At 42.8% G+C, this 13,935-nt stretch overlaps 1 pseudogene; it reads right to left on the reverse strand.

Annotated features, from left to right (window-relative positions):
- Positions 1-8,803: 8,803 nt before the first annotated feature.
- LOC147455028 (brassinosteroid LRR receptor kinase BRL2-like) lies at positions 8,804-12,182 on the reverse strand (annotated as a pseudogene).
- Between the last annotated feature and the right edge of the window lie 1,753 nt (positions 12,183-13,935).

Here is a 13,935-nt window from a genome sequence, read left to right on the forward strand (position 1 = left end):
CCTTATGCAAGCTACGGCTGAGCTTGAGATGGGAACCCGACCTAAACTTGCTTTTTACCTTAGGCAAGCTAGGGTTGAGCTTGAGGTGGGAACCCAACCTAAACTTGCCTTTGACCTTAGGCAAGCTTGAGGTGGGAACTCCACCTAAAGTGTTTGTCATGCTTGATGGCTAAGGTACTTAGGTGTTTGTCATACTTAATCAGGAAGGTACTTGAGAAGCTTCCCATACATGGGGGGTAAGGAGCTTGAGTCAAAAAGAGACCCTACAAACTCAATGAGGAAGGTGTCTAAGAAGCTTCCTATGCATAAAAGTCCCAAAGTTAGGGGAATCTTTGACCTAACCTTCCACTCACCCAAAGGGCATCCTTTTTCTCGAAGGGCACATGGGACACATGTTAGACTCTCCCTAAGCTTAACCACATGGTGTGCTTGAATGCTTTTGGTTGGGCTAAAGAGGGGTCCAATGAGCTTCTAGTTCCATCCAGCAAATATCCATATATTTTCAAGCTCTCTCTCTCTCTAAGGGGTAAGGAGGACACTTGTCAAAAGACTACACATGTACTTGACTGCATACTGCATGTGATTGGCTAAGGGGAGAGGGGCTCAATGAGCTTGAAACATGTGAAAAAGCCACAACTCGCCCCAAGCAAGCAAGGGGGGTGCTAGGGGGATATACACCACACACACACACTCATTTTGTGGATGATTCTCACTTGGTGAAAGTTGAGGAACTCCACCTCCTTCTCCAAGCTTGTGAGAAGTGAGAGCCTACACCAACACTCTTGGCTATAGAATGCAAATCCAACCAAGAGCCATGCTTCAATGCTTAAGCTTGCCATCTTCTCCATCTTCATTACTATGCTATTATGTATGCTAGCAAGAAGAGTGATGATAAGTGAGGAACTATTTCTTTCTCCTATGAAATGTTTCTTCTTCCTCTTCCCTATCCTCATTCCCCGCTAGCTCTCTCCACCTTCGAAGGTGTTTGAGGCCTTGGGACTTAGGCTTGGGATAGTTAATGCTTTCTACAAAGTTTATGTTATGCTTGTGATGCATGAAGCTTTCCATCTTCATTGCATCACCTAGGTCACAAGGAACACAAAGATTGTATTGTACCAAGTCTCTCTTGATGGGAGAAACTATAATACAAATGCCTATTGGAGGGGGGACCGGCTCCGTATAAATCCGGTCCTCAACTATTGTCATGTTCTCTAAACTCCCTCTCTTGCAAAAGTATTGTTCATGCCAAGTTAACTAAGTACCATGTTTATGTTGCTACCATCAATTAAGTTCACTCGCTGTGCTCACAAAGTAATCTCACAAAAGTGCTCCATCTAATTTCCTAATTCCGCTACTCTCAAACTTCATAGGCCATTTCTATTACATTGGTATCAAAGCATTTGGTTTCTCTTTTCTTGCTTAAGAAGAGAGGTCCTTAAGTAGCCTATTAATGGTTCTTTTTGTTAATTATATTAGGTTAAGTGGGACTGGGATCTATTATCAGTTTTGTTGAGCCCACTATGTGGGATATGGTGCACACCTCAAGAGCTTTGGTCTTAATAATGAAGTCTTTTTAGACTTGCCTACGGCTTTACCATTATTGAGCCATAAGAAGTCCGAAAGGAGCTATCCCTCGGCAACTTCGCTATGTTAGACTCACTCCACTACTCTCTATAATTAACCAATTCGAGCCGTGGGTGTAGATACTTAAGTGCCTATTTTCAAAGGCTAAGAAGAGTAGCAACTAAGGTTTTGAATTGCCAAAGCATACACTAAGTAAACACATAAGTTTAATTAACATGGCTGACAATAACCAAGAGAGTAGAATGAACATTGATAACTTTGATTTTGCACATGAAGGTGCCAATGATGATGCCCCCATGTTTGTTAATTATCTTGTCACTAGGTTGCAACAAGCTATGGGCAACCCCACTTTGCAAGCCGAAGTTACTCAACAACTTCGTGCTTATGGAATTTCCTTTCCTCTCCAAGAGGAGAGAGAGCTTACGAGGCCTCTTGATGAGACCCCCAAAAGAAGACTCTCTCCCATACGAGAGGAGGAATCCAAAGGTCAAGAACGCAATGAATCCCTAAATTCCTCCGAAGATGTGGCTCCACAACGAAGGTGGACTAAACGATTGCCAAGTCCTCCCAAGAGGAAACGGTTAACCCATAGTCCTTCTCCTCGTCACTTCAAAAGGGAAGAGAGGAAACCAAGGAAGAAAAGGGCAAGAAAGAGGTCACCCTCTTCTCCTTCTTCGTCACCTTCCTCCTCCACCGATGAAAGCTATGGCTATTCTCCTAGAGAATATAAGAGGGGAGGACATTGCAAATCTTACCCTGCATGGCGAAGGTCACAAAAGCTAAAGAAGTTCAAAGAGGGAGGAAAGAGTATCTCTTTTCTCACCTATGATGGCACCTTTGGTGCTACCCGACAAAGTATTGGCCTTCATCAAACAATTTGATGCAGCCTTTGGAGACGAGGGCTTCACGGAGTCCTCCAAGCTACGCCATGAGCTATGCACTTTCAAAAATCGGCTTGTCAAGGGTGGGCTAGCCTTCATGGCAATGGCGAAGCCCCAAAGACATGGAAAACTCTATGAGTTTCCATCATGAAGCAATTCCTCGCAAGAGATGCAAAGGAAAAAGTGCTCACTGAATGGCAGAGTTTAAGGCTTCTCTCTCATGAGTCTATCCACAAATATGTGGGCAAGTTTTGGGATTTACATCTCAAGGTTACTGTCTTTCAAAAGATAGACTTTGCTGAGCAAAAGTAACAATTCTATGTGGGATTATCTGAAGAGATGGCCAAGTATGTCAACTCTCAACGGCCTGGTTCTATTAACGAAGTAATCCACCATACCTTGGTTGCTTCACGTATCAATTTCCAACAAGGGGTTAGACGGAATGTCAAGCCCATGGAAAATAAAGACAAAAGTGATGCAAAGGGAAAAATTAATGCCCAAAATTTTTCCCAAGGCCATTCCAACAACAACAACAACAATCGGTCCAAGGAGAAAGGAGTTTACAAAGATAAAAATAAACTCTCTCCTGAAGAGCTTGAAACTTTTCGCAAGGATCACAAATGTTTTAAGTGTGGGGAGCAAGGACATGGTTATCGTTCTTGCCCCAAAAGAAATGCTCGCGATGAGACTCATAGAGCTTCCACTATTGAAGCTCCAAAAGAGGATGCTCATTTCAAAGGATCACCTCTCTCCTATGCTTAGGGAAAGGTAAGGGAGGATGACGCCTTCATCTTGTTTGACCATGGTTCTACTCACAACTTCATATCAATGGAGTTGGCCACCAAGTTGGGCATTCAAGCTTTTGAGATGGGAGATGCTGTAACTGCCGATGCCACTTTCAAGGGACAGCAAACCTCTGTTACTCCCTTGATTGGGAAGTTGAGGCTTCATGTCCAAAGCTATGTCGACAAAGAAGACTTCTTTATCTCTCCTCTCCAACATGAGGATGCTATCCTAGGGGTACCATGGTTCAACCGCATGGCTGCCAACATGAAGTTCCCTGAAAGGAGAATCTACTTCACCTACTACAGAGGAAAGAATATGTATATAGATGCTAATGAGTCTGGTCGTACTATACCACTTGTAAATCCTCTCACCCTTGTTAAATCAATGAAAAGCTCAGTTTCTGCGTACATGATTTTTGTCAAAGAGTCCCTAAAAGGTCCTAATGTTTCATCAAAGGTGAATGGTTGGAATCAAGAAGAGTTAGACTTGTCTAACCTTCTAAAAGGATTCCAAGATGTGTTCATCCATGATATCCCTATGGACTTACCTCCAAAAAGAGGGGATGATGGCCATCGAATTGAGCTCCTATCAGGAAGCTCACCGCCTAACAAACCTTCCTATCGAGTTTCACAAGCTCGACAAAAGGAGATCATGAGGCAAGTACAAGAATTGGTAGACAAAGGGATGGTGAGGCCTAGCTCCTCTCCCTTTTGTTCTCCAGTCCTTTTAGTGCAAAAGAAAGATGGTACATACCACATGTGTGTGGACTATCGCGCACTAAGCCATATCACTATCAAAAACAAATTTCCCGTACCTCGGGTAGAAGATTTGTTTGATAAGCTACAAGGCTCTACCTACTTCAGTAGGATTGACCTTAAAAGTGGCTACCATCAAATAAGGATAGTGAATGAAGACATCCTAAAGACCGCGTTTCATACAACGTTTGGCCTTTATGATAATGCACCAACTACATTCAATCGATTGGTGGATAAAATTTTTAGACCCTACCGCAAATTCACTAGAGTGTTCTTTGATATATCATTATCTACTCCAATTCCTTGGAGGAACACAAGCAACATCTCCAAGCGATTTTTCAAGCATTAAGGGAGAATAAGCTTTTTCTCAATCAAAAGAAAAACGAATTTTCCCTTCAAGAGATTCAATACTTAGATCATATTATCTCTCAAGATGGTATCCGTATGGATCCATCAAAGTTGGAGGTAATAAAAGCATGGCCTAATCCAAGGAATCTACATGAGCTAAGAAGCTTTATTGGTATGTGTGCATACTATAGATACTTCATAGAAAAATTCTCTCAAATAGCAGGACCATTACATGACTTAACAAAGAAAAACGTTAAGTATTCATGGACTGCTAAGGAGCAAAGTGCTTTTGACAAGCTCAAAGAGAAGCTTACCTCCCAACCAGTCCTTATGCTTCCAAATCTCTCAAAGCCATTTGAGGTCCAATGTGATGCTTGTGGTGATTGCCTTGGAGCAGTCTTGCTTCAAGCAGGGCATGCCATAGCATATGAGAGCCGAAGGTTCAACATGGATGAACGGGTCTTAGGCATTTATGAGAAAGAGTTGTTAGATGTTCTACATGCCCTAGACACATGGAGGCACTATCTATCGGGGACTCCATTCATTTTACAAACAGACCATCAAAGTCTCAAGTACTTCGTGGCGCAAACAAAGCTTTCCGGCAAACAAATGAGGTGAGCAAATTTTCTTTCGCAATTTAATTTCCACATTGCTCACATTACTGGTAAGCACAATCAAGTGGCTGATGCACTTTCACGACGACCAAAAGTTAATGTTGTGTCAATAGCAACTCACAATGATCTATCTTCTATGATAGATGAGTATGCTACTGACCCTGACTTTAAAGACATAATGTAAGCCCTTGCTTTGGGGAAGAAAGAGGAACCATTCACCTTGCAGGATGGTTATCTTCTCCATGGCAATAGGCTACGTGTTACCCACTCCCTTCGTGAGAAAGTCATGTATGAATCCCATGCTCCTCCCTATGCGGGGCATAGAGGCATTCAACCTACTCTTCGAGGAGTAAAGACGTACTTTTATTGGCTTACCATGAAAGTGGACATACAAGAGTATGTTTCAAAATGTGTGGTATGCCAAAAGACCAAGTATGACAGAGGGAAGCAACCTGGATTACTCCAGCCATTGCCAATTCTGAATTCACCATGGGAGAGTATATCCATGGATTTTATCTTTGGATTACCCAAGTCTATCCATGGAAATACAGGAATATGGACAATAGTAAACAGGTTTAGCAAGCAAGCACACTTTATCCCTATCAAGAAGACTATTAAGGCACACCAAATGGCAACTCTCTTCAGATCCCAGATTTTCAAACACCATGGATTGCCAACATCCATCGTGTCAGATACAGATCCTAGAATGACAAGTAATTTCTGGAAAGGTCTCTTTAAAAATCTAGGTACAAGATTGAATTTCTCTTCGGCCTATCACCCACAAACGGATGGCCAAAAGTGAGATAGCCAATCTTACAATTCTTGATCTACTAAAGACCTATGTTAAAGAAGTAGATCAACGGTCACAATGGAAAAAATACTTACCTCTTGTAGAGTATGCGTATAATAATACTATCCATACTTCTACGAGAAAAGCGCCTTTTGAAATCATAGAGGGAAGACCTAAAAGTCCCTTGCTACTTAAAGTACATGGGAAGATCTTCGTTGCCGATGAGTATAGCCGTGCCCTGCAAGCATTTTTTCAAAAGATTAAAGAGGTTATATCCATTTCCCAACTAAGGCAAAAAGCTGCGGACAAGCACATAAGGGCCTTAACATTCAAAGAAAATGATTGGGTTTTACTTAAGTTTCCTAAGGCTTGATTGAGGCAAACGATGGGCAAAAATCCTACGGGCCATCAAAAGTATTACGCTAAACTAGCAAAAAGATACTATGGTCCTTTTCAAATTTTGAAGCCAATCAATGAGGTGGCTTATCAACTCAAGTTGCCTAACCATTGGCTCATACACAATGATTTTCATGTGAGCCTACTCAAGCCCTACAAAGGAGAGCCTCCAAATGAACCAATTATTGAAGACCCTCCCGAAATTGAAGATCAAGAAGAGGTACTACAACCCAAAGCTATCCTTCAGCATGAAGACAAGGTACTACGACATGGTAAGATTATCCGACGGTATCTTATTAAGTTCAAAAATTATCCTTTTGAAGATGCTAGATGGATGCAAGGAATCCAACTTAAGGATAGTATGAACCTTGTCAACGCTTACAATGCTACATTAGAGTAAGCAAATGTACATGTTTCTTTTAAATGATCAATGTTTTTGACTTATAAGACTAATTATCTCTTTATTGTGCACAAATTTAAGTAGTATGCATACTAAGAATCATGTTTGGGATGACGACGTCTATCAAACACCATGTAGAATTTGTCACTATACATGGGAGGATGAAATGGACTAAAGAGCATACATGCTTGCGGCAGCTATGTCTCCCAAGCACCAAATGGATTAGTTATCCATCTTGGAATGATGTCGTAGGATAAAAAAGGATCCTTTACCCGCTAAGACAAATTGACTAATGACAATGGCTTTATCTCTTTTACCTCATAGTCGAGGACGACTATGATTTCAAGAGAGAGGTAATGTCATTAAATCTAATATCTAACCAACCCAAATGATTTTCTCATATTAAACTGATAATTTAATGTGGGATAATAAACAAGAACAAGGGTTAGAATATAGACATGTGCTGACGGATATATCTCAACACGGGGCCAATGGTAAAGGGGCACAAATGAGAGATGGTCTGCTATCTAAACACGGGGCCAATGGTAAAGGGCCCAAATGAGAGATGGTATGTCAAAGAGCAAAGTTAACTAATGGAGCTTAAAAGACCTTAGAGTTAGCTTCATTAAAGACCTCCAATGGTTAGTGTTAAAAGTCCTTTGACCTTAGGCAAGCTAGGGCTGAGCTTGAGGTGGGAACCCGACCTAAACTTTCCTTTGACCTTAGGCAAGCTAGGTCTAAGCTTGACGTGGGAACCCGACCTAAACTTGCCTTTGACCTTAGGCAAGCTAGGGTCGAGCTTGAGGTGGGAACTCCGCCTAAAGTGCTTGTCATGCTTGATGACTAAGGTACTTAAGGTACTTGTCATACTTAATGAGGAAGGTGCTTGAGAAGCTTCCCATGGGGGGTAAGGTACTTGAGTCAAAAAGAGACCCTACAAAATTAATGAGTAAGGTGTCTGAGAAGCTTCCTATGCATAAAAGTCCCAAAGTTAGGGGAATCTTTGACCTGACCTTCCACTCACCCAAAGGGCACATGGGACACATATTAGACTCTCCCTAAGCTTAACCACATGGTGTGCTTGAATGCTATTGGTTGGGCTAAAAAGGGGTCCAACGAGCTTCTAGTTCCATCCAACAAATATCTAGATATTTTCAAGCTCTCTCTCTCTCTAAGGGGTAAGGAGGACACTTGTCAAAAGACTACCCATGTACTTGACTGCATGCTACATGTGATTGGCTAAGGGGAGAGGGGCTCAATGAGCTTGAAACATGTGAAAAAGCCACAACTCGCCCCAAGCAAGCAAGGGGGGTGCTAGGGGGATATACACCACACACACACACTCATTTTGTGGATGATTCTCACTTGGTGAAAGTTGAGGAACTCCACCTCCTTCTCCAAGCTTGTGAGAAGTGAGAGCCTACACCAACACTCTTGGCTATAGAATGCAAATCCAACCAAGAGCCATGCTTCAATGCTTAAGCTTGCCATCTTCTCCATCTTCATTACTATGCTATTATGTATGCTAGCAAGAAGAGTGATGATAAGTGAGGAACTATTTCTTTCTCCTATGAAATGTTTCTTCTTCCTCTTCCCTATCCTCATTCCCCGCTAGCTCTCTCCACCTTCGAAGGTGTTTGAGGCCTTGGGACTGAGGCTTGGGATAGTTAATGCTTTCTACAAAGTTTATGTTATGCTTGTGATGCATGAAGCTTTCCATCTTCATTGCATCACCTAGGTCACAAGGAACACAAAGATTGTATTGTACCAAGTCTCTCTTGATGGGAGAAACTATAATAGAAATGCCTATTGGAGGGAGGACCAGCTCCGTATAAATCCGGTCCTCAACTATTGTCATGTTCTCTAAACTCTCTCTCTTGAAAAAGTATTGTTCATGCCAAGTTAACTAAGTAGCATGTTTATGTTGCTACCATCAATTAAGTTCACTCGCTATGCTCACAAAGTAATCTCACAAAAGTGCTTCATCTAATTTCATAATTCCGCTACTCTAAAAATTCATAGGCCATTTCCATTACAACATATTAGCCAACTGGTGGCTTGAAAACCAAATAAAAAATTATGCTTCATAAAAACGTATGTGACATCTTGTTGAACCAAATATTGCTGCTTAAGATTTTACAACCACCAAGTAGAAGTGACCATAACCATCATGCACTTAATTTGACAATTAAGCACCAACATGCTAGATGTATATTTGAATTTTTGCATGGTTGCCACCTCCATGATCATCACATTGTAACGGTAACTCCGTTGAGCATATAGAGCACCGGTTGCATCATGGTCACTTGGAAGGAATGTCTTGAACACAATCTCATGTGATCTAAAAGTGTTGCATGAATTTACATTGATTGGTCCCATGATCTGCTTGCACAAGACATGATTTTTGTGCCTCAAACATACACCTCTCATTCACAACCTGCCTGACACAACCTATTAGATTTGTTCTTCAAAGAATTCTTTGTCTGTAGATCAATTCTTAGTGAGGAGCTCTAGCAAGGTCACAATAAATGAGTAAATGCCCCCTTTGAAAGTGCAACCAAAGCTTTGGCAGTATTTTAGAGGCATGTAGTTGTATGGCCCTACCATTGTGCTCACACTCAAGTGAGTGTCCAGTGGGCACATAGTCAGGTGCCCCTACTAGTGTCCTCACTGAAGTGGCTGCCCAATGCACTTATTAGACTTGACATGCCAAAGCCAGACACTCTGGTATCAAGATTTGTATCAAGAAACACGTTGCTTAACTTTATGTCCCTTTGGATTATATGGGGCAACCGCTCTTGATGTAGCAAGCGTAGCCCTCAAGCTTCCCCGCATGCAATTTCCTTCTGGTGTTGCCATGTCAGCCTCTTCTTTATCCCGTCACCTCCATGCACGCTATCATCTAGGCTTCCAGCTTCCATGTAGTCATTCACTAACAATCTCCTTTGCAGAACACGCACTAGCCTAACAAGGGCACCAAGTTTCTATGCGAAATTTTGCCCAAAGTCTCCATCTGTGTTGTGAACTCTTTGTCTCCATGATAGATGAATTGCAACAGTTTCTTGATGGAAACCGTAGAGCAATATTTTAAAACAGCTTTGCAAACCTTGCCATTGAATCCCCCTCTACCAATGAGGCTCTCCTAGCTAAAAAAACATTTGTTGACTCTATAAGTTGTGCAAAAGCAAACTTTCTAAGAGGCCTCTCAAAGGTAGTCCCTCTCCCCCGTATGTTTCGGTTATTGTTTCCATGGCATGATGCCAGATAAAGATTGTTGAGCATAGATCAATATCTAGTTGTCCCTTCTAAGCCCTCAAGATGAAGATTTCTCAACACATCATCAGTATCTACCATCCCTTCTTAGCCCTCTACATGACACCCCACACTATTAACATACAAATGAGTGCAAGATCTATGAGGATCCTCATGACAATGATGTTGGCCCATGGTAGCACAACAAAGTGATTATGATTGATGCATAATCCATCTACACCATCATGGATGCATCTCTCAGATGGCATATTATCTTGTGACACATTGACACAAGGTAGTAGGGGTTCACTAGATGGACCTTGATTGTGTTCAAAACCTGCTGAAGAAGTAATGCTGAGTTGCCCAGTTGAAGGGACTAGGCAATGAATAGTTGTTGGACATATCAATTAGAACCACAAAGGAGCAACTACCAAGTTGCCAAAGGCCTCCTTCAAGCTTGTTATAGGAGAGGTCTAGTATGTTTTGCAAATGCGTAAAACTCGCAATATGCCACCCACCACCAAGATGTGACCCAGGCTCAACATCATTATGACAATGATATAATCGTTGATCTTTGGGTATAGTGCCCTCTGGTTTGTTGTAGGAGAGTCCGGTATCCATATGCCACTAAGGTCCAGATCATCGTTTAAGATCTCTCTTGCGAACCACCCAAAGGATTTTCATGAATTCATCGATGGAGTTGGGGTGAGAGCTTCTGGAGTTACAAATGCAAACTCCAATAAAGTTTCCAATCCTCTACAACCACTGTATTGAATATGTATGAATGCAAACACTAGACCATGGAGGGGATCTTCGAGCCCATCCACATGGTGCCCAATCTCAAGAGGGATGGGTCCATTCCAGGAATCATTGTTGAGATCAACCCACATAAATTTGGTGTTATCTACAATTTCGGTAGGTGTAGGGCCTCTTCGAGGCTGTTGTTGCCCATTTCTAGCATTGTCAACTATAAATGCATGCTCCATTGTGAAAGCACGGATGCTCCTTGTGAGCTGGTTGTTGGAAGGTAGGAGCCATTGCATTTCAATGCGATTGGAGAGATTAGAAGGTAAAAAACCACAAAGGTATAGTGAGAACTCATTGCACCACATTAATATTGACAAGCTCTCGATGTTCGAGAGACCTCAAACATATGTCGCCATGCATATGAATATTGAAGCTGAGGTCCAGGGCCGTCGAGCGCATTGAGCTTGTTGTAATTAGCATGGGCTGCTTGAATTTCTCCTTCAAAGTGTTCAAGTTCATGATTGCCATTGTGGGGAATGGGCCTGTGAAGGCATTGAAGGTGAGTCGCAAGCTCCCCAGGTTGCAGAATCAAATGACAAAAATTGATGGGAGGATCGCGGAGCGCTTGTTGTTGGCCAAGGTGAGGTGTCAGAAGGAGTTAAAACAAGAACTGAATGTAGAAAGAATGGACGTTATTGACGGAGAAATCCAGCTACACCATGGTAGGCCAGAGCAGGCATTTCCAATTACGCTTTGTATCTATATATCTGGCTAGGCCTATATAGTTGGAAAAACAAAAAAAAAACACAATCAATATCTTTGTCATATGGCACTACTTACCAATTATTATCCAATGATCCAGACGTAGTGCCTTGATCCAAGCATGTTTCTTTAAGGTTTTACTTGTATGAGGAGAAGGTTTTACTTAAACGGATTTTCTTCCTAAGATTGAAGTTTTTGAGTGCCTGATGAAACAGCAGATGGCATTGCAGTGAGGTTTGTCAAAATTTGAGATTATACATGAAGCTTGCACCCATTGTCATGTCCATATTCAATAGAAAGAAAGGTACTTTGGAAATGGTTTAGTGTCAAGTTCGTACTTCAAACATTAATTTATCGATTTTTTTTTTATCATACTCTCTGTTGTTTTGAGTAAGTGCGACATCAACCTTTCTCATCGAGCGGCTGCTTGACATTCATTTGATGTAGGTTTGCCTGATTGTAGCTTCAATGTTCAACTCAATCTGACAAAAGTCCACAAATTAAAGAGAGTAAGTAATCTTGATGAATCATGTGCTGGCACATTAATTTCATTCAATGTTCAATACTTTCATGATAATACTTATATTGATTTGCAGCTTGATCAATACTCATTGCTCATTGTCATCTTTTCATGGTCTCCTTAATGATGATGTCAAGTCTGGATGGTCTTCGAAAGACAATGTCGATGTCAAGGTTCCTTTAATGCTAATTAGTTGTATCCTTGCATTGCAGTATGTTGAGGATGGGGATCCTGTCCAACTTGGTCTTTATGTGTACAGGCGGTGCCCCCGGTTACCGGTTGTGCCACATGTGCATAGAGTCCATTATTTAGACCCAGCCTGCCCTCGCTCACCCTTCCACAGCCATTTGATACTTCACAATAATATACTCATTGAACGATAGCCTTTCGTGCTTGCAGCTTTGCCAATTAGTCCCCTGATTTCATTTTGGGATAGCTACTTGCTTGCCTTCACTTTAATTTGACCCCGTGACCCTCAATCCACACGATTCAACCCATCCAAGCAAATCATTTTGCTGTTGTGTCTTCCTCATTGCTGCAATTGTTCTCGTTGATCTAGTCAGTGCCCAACATTGTCGTGGCCCTACATGCATCGAGAATAGGCCGTGTCTTTGTGCTCGTGTGTGAGACAATGCGACACAACCGTGTGTAGCCCACTTGCAGGTCAGATGCAGCTTTCGCCAATACTCATTAAACACAAACAAATTGACTTAAGCTTTAACGAGTCCGATTTCTAGATTGGCGCTCAACGAAGCTTCCTACTCGTACGACACTATAACCTAGTAGCCATATACTTGCTTCTTCAAAAGGAAACCACATTTCTACAAGGTGGTGCAACTTGTCCCCCCCAATCTACAACTAGTCTTGGAGCTCGTCAGATTGTCCCCCCCAATCTCGAACTAGTCTTGCAGCTTGTCGCTCTTCTTTACACACGCAGACAGCTGAGGTTGCTTGGGGAGAGAGAGAGAGAGAGAGAGAGAGAGAGAGAGAGAGAGAGAGAGAGAGAGAGAGAGAGAGAGAGAGAGAGAGAGAGAGAGAGAGAGAGAGAGAGAGAGATGCTTGTCTCTCCTGCTTACTTAAATGAATATACTGTGCAAATGAGAGCAGCAGATGGAAGCATGTGCAAGCATGAGAGAGAGAGAGAGAGGTTGCAGAAGATGTCGACCATGTCGAGTAAGAGGACGCCTGCAATGCCCCAGAGCTTCATGAAGAGAACCAGACTCAGCTTGCTTCACGACGAGAGATGTAGCACGCACATGGAACGACCAGTCATGCATCAGATGGCGGAGTGAACGCATCTATCGGTCGTCACTGTGCGCACATGAGCTGCTTTAGCCAACGATCGTTGCCAGCTGACGTATTGTTGATCTTCAATGTGCAGAGCAGGCAGTAATCAGCGAGCTCCACGTAAGCTTGTCACAGCTTTTGCAGGCCTGCAAGTGCTGCAGAGTAGCTCCCGCCATGCGAACGCAAGTGACGGTTGCTGAACGGGATGAAGGGGGGGGGGGGGGGGGGGGGCTCCATTGCGGCCACAATGGTGGCTATCCGTTTATGTGTGTGCAGGGGCGTGGTGGGCCTTGTTGAGCTGGAGTGCTCTTTTTCACCGAACGCTCTTCGTGAACGGCGCATGTGCGCACCATAAGAGAAAGACACAGAACAATTAAACGATTCCCCCCACTCGACATAACTTTCTTGAGTGATGATTACAATAGCACTCACCAATCATTTTTTTTTTCAAAATAAGTGATAAAATTAGAAGCTCTGCCCTCGTCACTATATGGCACGACTCTGGCCAGGGGGATCTAGGGCCCAAATTTGGGGAGGCGAGGCGGCTTTAATCTTAAACGTCGGATCACGCGGTGAACTAGGGGTGAACTCGGGGCAAAAATGGTGCCCCAAGTTCACTCCTAGTTCATCCCCCTAGTTCACCCGCCTCGTGGGATGTGGGTCGAACCCGAGACGTCTTGATTGCCACACGGATGCCCTACCACCACGCTAGCGCGCGTCACTATCCATGTTGGCATGGCACATGATCATACCCTAGTTTAGGCGCACCCCTAGTTCACCCACCCCTAGTTTACCCGACCCTAGTTCACCCTT

This window comes from Adiantum capillus-veneris, chromosome 7 (genome assembly GCF_014529385.1).
Source record: "Adiantum capillus-veneris isolate H3 chromosome 7, ASM1452938v2, whole genome shotgun sequence".
Taxonomy (NCBI): domain Eukaryota; kingdom Viridiplantae; phylum Streptophyta; class Polypodiopsida; order Polypodiales; family Pteridaceae; genus Adiantum; species Adiantum capillus-veneris.